The sequence below is a fragment of the Lynx rufus genome, unplaced genomic scaffold, assembly GCF_022079265.1.
Source record: "Lynx rufus isolate CCGP_SWC_20201006 ecotype Redwood Valley unplaced genomic scaffold, mLynRuf1.p SCAF_19, whole genome shotgun sequence".
Classification (NCBI taxonomy): Eukaryota; Metazoa; Chordata; class Mammalia; order Carnivora; family Felidae; genus Lynx; species Lynx rufus.
The window spans coordinates 8,963,495-8,971,498 of NW_025814833.1; the positions used below are offsets into that span (position 1 = coordinate 8,963,495).

The 8,004-nt window shown below is 40.6% G+C and overlaps 1 pseudogene; it reads left to right on the plus strand.

Annotated features, from left to right (window-relative positions):
- Positions 1 to 7,405: 7,405 nt before the first annotated feature.
- Positions 7,406 to 7,520, plus strand: LOC124514089 (uncharacterized; annotated as a pseudogene).
- Positions 7,521 to 8,004: the final 484 nt, after the last annotated feature.

The following is an 8,004-nucleotide window of genomic DNA, read 5'->3' on the forward strand; positions in this document are numbered from 1 at the left end:
GGTTCCAGAGCTCAGGATATAATAAATTAGTTCATACTAAGGTATAATATCTAACTCTAATATGTTAAATGGCCTAGTCACCTCTAGGTCACACTCTTGAATCACACAGATCTGAGCTTGGATTCCAACTTATCTATCCTCTTCGAGCTGTGTTCTCTACCTGTAAACTAACTGAAAATAGTAGCAATAACGTTGTAGAGTTGAGAGCGTTAAATCAGACTATACAAAAGGGCCTAGAACACTAAGTGTGTCCACATGTTCACTAATATTATTGTTCTTTATTAATATAAATCTTATAATCAAAATCATGTTATAGTACAGAAATATCAGGGAAGATGATTCTTACCTTGCCTTTGAAGAAATGGACACATAAAGCTTGACTGATTTGCTTTCCATCTTACAGGAAGATAATGATAGAGCCATAGAATATAGAATATAGAAGGCAAGAATATAGAACGACCTTCTACCTGGGTGACTCAGTCGGTTGAGCAACTGACTTCGGCTCAGGTCCTGATCTCACCGTTCATGAGGTCGGGCTCTGTGCAGACAGCTCAGAGCCTGGATCCCGCTTCGGATTCTGTGTCTCCCTCTCTCTCTGTCCCTCCCCCCCCGCCCCCACCCCCCCGTCTCTTTCTCTCTCTCAAAAATAAATAAACATTAAAAAATATTTTTAAAAAGGAGTCTCTCAAAGACCTCTATCTTCTTGACCAAAACTGATTCCTAATGACACAGCTAGTTTGTGGCAGCTGTTTTGATAACAGGAACAGGGTTAAAAAGACTGTTTTATTTTTTAAATTAACGAGCAACATACCCCACAAACACTTGTGGTCCTTCTTCTATCTACCGTTGCATCCTTCTCACCCAGGGTCAGGAGGAATCAAGCTCTCACGTGGAGAATCGGAGTTTAGATGTTGTTCCATGGTAGGTGCTCAATAAATACTTGCAAAACAAATGGATTCTTTGGTATTTTTTAAGAGCTGAAAATGTAATGGTTAGAGTTGGCTTTTTTTGTTTGTATGAAAATATAATGACCCTACTGGATTTTTACAACTGGATTGTTTCAGCAACATATTTCTTTTTCTTTTTCTTAACGTTTATTTATTTTTGAGACAGAGAGAGACAGAGCATGAACAGGGGAGGGGCAGAGAGAGAGGGAGACACAGAGTCTGAAACAGGCTCCAGGCTCTGAGCTGTCAGCACAGAGCCCGACGCGGGGCTCGAACTCATGGACCATGAGATCGTGACCTGAGCTGAAGTCGGACGCTTAACCGACCGAGCCACCCAGGCGCCCCTCAGCAACATATTTCTAAAGACACTTAGAACATAAGAATGAACCAGGCAGGCTGGGACTTTTAATTTTTCTAATTCAGATCTGGACTTTGGATGAGCTTTCATTTCATACAGAATTTGACTTTAATAACGTTGGTCTTCTCTCAAACTGCTCACAAATCACTTCCTGCAGTGAGAGCTAATTTTCTAAAGGAGCAGCAAAGCTCAATCCTTGGGGGCAAACTCAGCTAGGTCTTTCTGACTTTTTGAGAAATGAAACATTTAGACAATGGTTTAACTCTTTTTCTTAGAACAATCAGCATCGATGTAGCGCCTTGAAAAGTAAGCGGATGAAGTAACCCTGAATTAGGAAAAGATGACAGTCTTTTTAACAGTGGACATTCTATAGTCATGACTATCTTTACTCTCTCCCTACACCTCTTTTTGGGTCCTGACAGAGTTTTTGTTTTCTCCTCTATCCCTAATCCCAGGAAAGGGCTTCTTCTCAGTCCTTTTAGACATCACGACAAGTATAAAGTTGCTCATTAATTAATTCACTCCTTTGTCACGTTGTTTACTGAGTGTTTGCTTTCTGCCCGGCACTGGTAAAAATCCTGAGGAGTCAGAGATGAATGAAGCATAGTCTGTACCCTCAAGGAATTCACAACCTCATGGAGGTAGACCGACAAGCAAACAGATAAATTATAAAGTGACATAGCTAAGTGCGATTGCCGAGATATGAGCCAAATACTGTAGGAACCGGAATGCTCTGTCTCCCAAGAGTATCTGATTTATCATCTGCATCTCTAATTCTGAAAGAGAATGCAAGGTCCTCATTAAATGATTTCAAGCCTCATAGAACAAGCTGGAGAGATATTTTTGGCAAAGGGCAACTTCCTGTTGTCCCTGGAATAACACAAAGAGGCTGTATACCCCATGTTTGTGTAAGACTAGTCTTGCTACTAATAGCATGTCTTGCAGCAAATTAGTAATAACAGCATATGGCTCAAAAGGAAGTACTCGCACCAAATAGCTGGAAGAAAGACACGTCTTCTGCAAGGTATCTGAAGCAGTTCTGGGGATGAAGGTACCATGACACGGAGGGTTACCTATTTTGGGGTGCTGACGCTAAAGCAATGATCCCACCTGGCATGGCAAGTTTAATGGCAACTAGGCAACTGACAAAATAGAAAGGAAAACAGTGACTCTAAGCACTCAGACATGAGAAGTTGTTGGGTCTTCCACCTGTCCAAATGGTCCCGTTCGGAAGTTCTCTTTTATTTTGCGAGGGGACCCTGCCATCCCACTGCTCAACAGTGGGGAAAGACCCCTGAGATCAGTTCCTCTGCCTCTGGATGTGAGAGGTTTGACACATATGACCTGCCTAGCAGTGGAACGCTTTTGGGGCGCCTGCCTGGGCGGCTCTGTTGGTTAAGCTGATTTGGGCTCGCTCGGGTCATGATCTCACGGTTCGTGAGTTCGAGCCCCGCGTCGGGCTCTGTACTGACAGTTTGGAGCCTGGAGCCTGCTTCAGACTCTGTGTCTCCCTTTCTCCCTTCCTCTCCCCTGTTCGCACTCTGTCTCTCTCTCCAAAATAAACATTAAAAAAAAAAAAACAGTGGAAAACTTTTGCCGATGTTGCCTGCTAACAAAATAACAAACAGATAAAACTACACAAAAAGTCTCTCTTCTTCAGGGCAAGTGTGCTAAGGAACCTGCACGTGAGGAATACTGAGTTTGTCATGGGATTGTAGGATACTTTACTTTTACATGAGGCTTCATTTTGTCTTTCCTTGATGCTAGGACCAGTGATGATATTGTTTTTCTTGTGACTGTCGATATCATGTGTGAACACAATCTTTGCCAAACCATTGATCCCTTGGTAATAGTGTGAGGAATTCGTAGCATGCTCTTTAGATTGGAATATCATTTGTTTTAAGGTATATTTCCCAGTGTGATGAAAACCTCAGACCGTCTGGTGCTATAGACCGAACGTGTGCATCGCCTCAAAATTCAAAGGTTGAAGCCAAATTCCCCATGGCATTATGAGGTCATGAGGGAGGAGCCCTTATCAAAGAGACTCGAGAGAAGGATTTCATCAGACACAGAACCTGGAGACACCCTGATCTTGGATTCCCTAATCTCCAGAACTGTGAGAAACAAATGCTGTTGAAGCCACTCAGACGATGTCCTTTTTGTCATAGCAGACTAAAAAGACTGAGATGTGTGGTTTCCAGTCCAACGTGTAAGGAGCTTGGAAGTGGCCATTACATCCCAGCAAGTAAAAATGTAGAACAAGTGGAAACATCAACGACTCTTCTTAGATCCATCAGAGAAGTAAGGCCACAGGGCAAACTGTTACCCCCCAAATGGGAGAGACAGGTGAATACAAATAATCACAGGTTACCAGAGCAGAAACCCATAACTAGAAGCCTCTGCCAGAACCAGCGATGGAGTAGAAAACCCTGAATTACAGTTGACAAATTTCGGGATGCTTAATGTTGACAAATTGGAGAATTAAAAACTCCAGGAGGAGCCAATCATAAGGAAGGATCCACACTTTTGTGAATGGTATCTCTAGGAGCTTGACCTGGTTTTAGCAGTGAACGTCAGAGAAAAATTCCCCCAGGCTTTTGGCAGGAGGGAGGAGGGGAAAAGTAACCATTTTGAAATAAGCTAGAACATTCTATTCTTCTTAATAAGGCCTCCCTCAAGATACATTATTTTACCAGAACCTAAACTATTGGGTTTTTGTTTTCAGAGACTAACCAACCAGAGGGAAGAGAAATCTGCAACTCCAGCCCTCTATATCCATCCTGTGCCACCTACGGGGGTTAAATAAATGGACAGGTACTTGGGAAGTTCACAGGCTAGGGGCATAGGCTCACTAAAAAACCGAAATCTAATTGTAGGGCTATAGAACACTTCCAGTCTCCCTCCCCGACATGTTACCGCCACATTACTAAAGGCCTATTGACAGCAGTTCCTTTTGCCCAGTACATCACGTCTAGCTATCAGAGAAAATGTCAAGGTAGCACAACAAGACTCAGCTATGGCAGGGATGTTGGCTTTGTTAGACTGGGAATTTAAAATAACTATGATTAATATGCAAAAGGCTTTAATGGATAAAGAAGGCAGCATGCAAGAACAGGTAAGAACAGGTGGTAATGTAAGCAGACAGATCAAATTCTAAGATAGAATAGGAAATAAATACTGGAGATAAAAAGCACAGTACCAGGGGCGACTGGGTGACTCAGTTGGTTAAGTGTCCGACTTTGGCTCAGGTCATGATCTCGTGGTTCGTGGGTTCAAGCCCCACATTGGGCTCTGTGCTGACAGCTCAGAGCCTGGAACTGCTTTGGATTCTGTGTCTCCCTCTCTCTCTGCCCCTCCCCCTGCTCACGCTCTGTCTCTCTCTCTCTGTCTCTCAAAAATAGACATTTAAAAATTAAAAAAAAATTATATAAAAAAATCAGAGTAAAAAATGAAGGACGCCTTTGATAGGCACATTGGTAGATTGACCACAGCTGAGGAATGAATCACTGAGCTTGAACTTATCGTTCTTTTTAAGTGTATTTCTTTATTTTGAGAGACAGAGAACATGAGCAGGGAGCAGCAGAGAGAGAATCCCAAGCAGGCTTCATGCTTCACACTGAGCCTGACATAGGGCTTGATCTCACGACTGTGAGATCATGACCTGAGCTGAAATCAAGAGCTGTACAGTTAACTGACTGAGCTACCCAGGCGCCCATTAATAGAAACTCCAAAAATGGAAAAGTGAAGAGAAAAAAATTACTGAAAAAAACAGAACAGGATATCTAAGAACCATGGGACAACCATAAAAGTTATAATGTGTGTGTAAAGTGAATACCTGAAAGAGAAGAAAGAGGAACAAAATAAATATTTGAAGCAATGACTGAAAATTGCACCAAATTAATCACAGACACCAAACCACATATCCAGGAAGCCCAAAGAACATCAAGAAAGATAAATAACGGCGACAACAACCACCAAAAAACTACACCTAAGCATATTATATTCAAACTGCAGAAAATGAAAGGTAAAGACAATATCTTGAAGGAAGCCAGAGGGGAGGAAATCCCTTATTTATACAGGAACAAAGATAAGAATTTACATCTGACTTCTCAGAAGCAATGCAAGCAAGTAGAGAGTGGAGCGAAATATTTAAAGTTTTGAGAGAAAAGAAAACACCAACTTAGAATTATGGACCCTGCAAAATTATTCTTCAGAAGTGATGGTAGATTCAATATTGCCAAGACATTAGTGCTTCCAAAGTTGACTTGTAGATCCAATGCAATCCCCATCTAAATCCCACTGAGTTATTTTTTTTTTTTTTTTTGGATATTGACAAACTGATTCTGAAGTTTATGTAGAGAAACAAAAATTACAAAATAACCAACCCTGCACTGTAGGCCAAGAACAAAGTTGGAAGACTGATACGGCCCGATTTCAAGAGTTAGGATAAAGTTACAGTAATCAAGACAATGTGGTATTGGCAAAAGAATAAACAAAAACAGGAAAAGGATAGAAAGCCCAGAAATAGACTCACATATATATAGTCAACTCATCTTTGACAAAGGGGCAAAGGCAATACAATGCAGGAAAGATGGTCTTTTTAACAAAAGGTGCTAGACCAACTGGACATTTACACACAAAACTATGAATCGAAGCACAGACTTCACACACATTACAAAAGTTAACTCAAAATGGATTGGAGAGCTACATGCAAAATGCAAAACTGTAAAACTCCAAGAAGATAATATAGGTGGAAACCTATATGACCTTGGATTTGGTGATGGTTATTATATACAACATCAAAACAAATTGAATCCAACAGCGAGTCTATTCAGTTTTTCCAAAGGCACCAACTATGGGGCCAAAGGTATGATCCATAAAGAAATAATCGACAAGCTGGACCTTATTAAGATTAAAGACTTCTGCCATGTCAAAGACACTGTCCTGGGAATGAGAAGACAAGCCACAGACTAGGAAAAAATATTTGCAAAAGACATATTTGCTAAAGGACTATTATCATAGTATATATCATAGTATATATATATATATATACACACACACACACACACATATATATATACACACCATATATATCCTAAAGCTCAACAGTGAGAAAAAAAAAACAACCTAATTTAAAGATGGGCTAAAAACCTTAACAGATACCTCACCAAAGAAGATATACAGATGGCAGAGAAGCATATGAAAAGATGCTCCACATTATGTGTCATCAGGGAAATGGAAATTAAAACAATGAGATGTCACTACACCCTTGTTAGAATGGCCAAAATCCAAAACATTGACACCGTGAAACACTGGTGAGGCTGTGGAGTAACAGAAACTCACCTTCATTGCTGGTGGGAATGCAAAATGGTAGGGCATTTTGGAAGACGGTGTGGCAGTTACAAACTTAAGAAACTCAACACAGTCTTACCATGTTATTCAGCAACCACACTCCTGGATATTTACCCAAAGGAGTTGAAAAACTATGTCCACAAAAAACCCAGCATGCACATTTTTATAGAAGCCTATTCGTCACTGTCAAAACTTGAAAGCAACCAAGATATCCTTCGGGAGGTGAATGGATAAATAAGCTATGGTACATCCGGAATTTGGGATGTAATTCAGTGCTAAAAAGACATGAGTTGGTTACCAAGCCATGCAAAGCCATAGAAGAAGCTTCAGTGCATATTACTAAGTGAAAGAAGCCTATTCTGAGTACACGTCAGGAGACATATCAGGAAAAACAAACTCTTCCTTCAAGATTTCTTTCTAGAGGGGATAACAGAATGCGCACTCACTCATTCATTCAATAAATATTTAGTAAGTGTTTATTCTATACCGACAACTGTGAGGAGTGACAGAGGAAGATTTTTACAAACCACCATATAGACAAACTGAACACACGTAAGGATTATGGGGTGAAGCAAGTTGATCATCACCAGCTTCTTGGAGTTAGCTAGAATATTCAAATTCATCCAGTGAGCCAGATACTTTAAATGGTAGCCTTTATATATAGTGCATACTGATAGACACTGCAAGAGAATTGAAGAAGGGTTAAGAGAAGAGAGACGACTGGAGCTGGGCCTTAAAGAATATGATAGTGTTCACCTTGGCGGCACATATACTAAAATTGGAATGAAACAGAGAAGGTTAAGATGGCCCCTGTGCAAGAATATGATAGAAAGTGGACAAGCAGAGATGAGAAGCATGGTTTCTCCAGATAGGAGAAATTGTATGCGGGTAGAAGTAAATATGGTTTTCCCCGACCTAAAAAGAGAGAGGAAACTATTCCAACCAATCTCTCTTTATAGTCATCTCTCTCTCTTTTAAACTCATAACCAAACTTCTTCTCAAAAGAAGAATCTACATCTGTCATTCAGGCAATAGTCACTAATTTAGCTCTCACGTGCCAACTTCATGAGATACGTTTTAATCGCATCTTACTTGTTCTGTCTTCAATTCACACAGTTGACCCATCCCTCTATTTTGAAACCAGACTCTTCCTTGGTTTTGATGTTGCCACTTCTCTTATTCTACCTCTCTGGCCATTCCTGGGCCTTACTTTTTAAAAAACAAGTGTTAAAGTTGCAGAAGTTTTGGATTTACAGAAAAATTGTGATGATAGCACAGAGTTCCCATATGCCTCACATTGCTTCCCCTATTATTGCTATCTCAGAACAGTCTGGTACATTTGTCACA